Below are 2,461 nucleotides of genomic sequence, written 5' to 3' on the forward strand. Positions count from 1 at the left end.
TTAGAATGCACCAAATATAAAAAAGCCCTTGAGTTTATAAAAGATCACTCATTCGTAATAACAAAATAAAAAAGATCACTTTATTTGGGAGATGAAAAATAAACCTTGGGAGATAAAGAGTTCAACATACACATAGACAGGAAATAATTGTGGGTTAGCTAATCAAACATCAATATGGATTCATGTTGTTAGATACTACACCTCTAGAGTTAGAAGAACCTTTATTTTTTTTGGTATTCTAGAGTTAAAACCCTTTTTTTTGGACAGAGAGTTAGAACCTTTGATATCACAGGATGTAAAAGGGCTTCCTACAAGTTTTTGGTCTTGGGTTCCTATTTCTCTTCTTTTATGGGCCTAGGCCATGTTGGTATCGTAATAAAAAACACAAAAAAGAGGGTCCCTCATTAGAGAATGCAGTTAGCAGTGTCTCACTCGCTTACCCAAACATCAAAGAGCTACATGACTACGCAAGGAATAAGGCCAGGTGGGATAATATGTCCTGACCTGTTTAATATATAATTATATATTACTTAACAATTAAGTTATTAGAAAATTTTTATCTATAATGCTGCTATATATACAAGCACTTTTAGTAATTATGTTTATTTAAATTAGCTTAAATTTAATAAAATTATTTACACAATATGTACGTAAATTATATATTTTTTATCACATTTTTTTTCATATATTTTTTTTTCCTCTTTTTATTACTGATAGGTAAAACAAGAAGGAAAAGAAGGAGAGGAAAGAAGAGAAATTTCTAAAAAACATAAAACAAAAAAAAGTACAAAAATTTTAAAATTAAAAATAATTTACATGTATATTTTCAAAAACTAATTTAATTCTAAATAAATTTATGACATATACGCTACGTATTATTGACCTAACATGTCAACTAATTATTTTGTAACATGTGTTATTACCTTACTACATTATCATACTATATATGACATTTAGTGTGATACATTATTATTTAACTAACAGAATAACCAATTTGATTTAGGTTTTATTTTTTAGAGACTAATATGACTAATTTTATCTTTTAAAAAATAAGTGATATTAGCTCATATTAATACCCTTTCTCAAACTATACATTGTCATACAAAGACTAAATTTGCATCTTGACAACAACGCAAACAGATGGTTCAAGATCTTAGCGAAAGTAAGGCTTGATTTGGTAAAAATTTTTAAATTTGTGTTTGTGATAAGTATCTCATTTTGCATTTAGTAAATTAAAAAGTTTATGTGCTTTTGCAATTGTACTTATAGCTTTTAAAAGTTAAGAGTACTTTTGAAAGCACATAAAGAAGAGAGTTTTTTAAAGTTGGTTTATACTTATCAAAATTTTAAAAATCTAATATAACCTCATATATCAATTAATATCTAAATTTAATTCTTATATTAATATTTATTATAATATTTTTAAATTTTAAAAACTATTTTACCAAACATACTTATTATTACTTGTGTTTATTAAAAGTCATTTTTAATTTAATTTATTAAACACAAATGTTATAACTTTTAAAAAATTATATTTTAAAAGTTAGCTTTTATAAACTACATCTGAAAAACAAAACTTTTACAAAACTAAATCTAAAAATACGAAAATATCAATCAAGCCATTTAAAAAAATTGACTAAAGTAATAAAAATAATCATAAAAAATTATAACCGTCAAATAGTTAAAAAAATTCATGACTATAAAAGATGAAGTCTGACATATAAAACTAGTCAAATCTTAAAAATTATAAAAAAATTTAAATTATTTTTTTAAATTAAATTAATTACTCATTTTTAAGGTTACAATTTGGAGATAGTTAAGTTAGTTTAAAGAGATAATTTAAAATTTTTGATAATTTTTTAAAATTTGACTAATTTTATTTATTAAAATTTATTTTTTATAATTATAAATTAATTTTAATTTTTTTTATAATTAAATTTGTCAGCGGTATAACTTTTATAATAAGTTTTAGTACTTTGGTTAAAAATTTACTTAATAAATATGTGAGTGTTGTATAATAAATAAAAGATATATTAAATATAAAATAAAAATGTATAAATAGAAGACTCTAGCATTAAAATAATTAGCTCAATAATGATTTATATATATATATATATAATAATATTATATGTTGTAATGTGTATATATATATATAAAGATAGAAAGGAGTATAAAAAGTAAAGAAAGAGAATTGCATAAATATATATAAAGATAGAAAGGAGTATAAAAAGAAGAAAGAGAGAGAATAGCATTTGCTTTTGTTATATTATTGTTGTGTGTGTTTCACTCAGAGGCAAAGACCTCTATTTATAGATACAAAGGTCAAAGCATTCAAAATTTCATTTATTTTCATTTTGGCTTGGGAGATTCAAACCGCCCATATATTGAATGGGCATCCTCGTACTTTGAACTTATCACAACACTCTCCCTTGGATGACCATTCAGGATTATGCCTCATTAA

This window comes from Arachis stenosperma, chromosome 1, assembly GCF_014773155.1.
Source record: "Arachis stenosperma cultivar V10309 chromosome 1, arast.V10309.gnm1.PFL2, whole genome shotgun sequence".
In the NCBI taxonomy this organism is placed as follows: domain Eukaryota; kingdom Viridiplantae; phylum Streptophyta; class Magnoliopsida; order Fabales; family Fabaceae; genus Arachis; species Arachis stenosperma.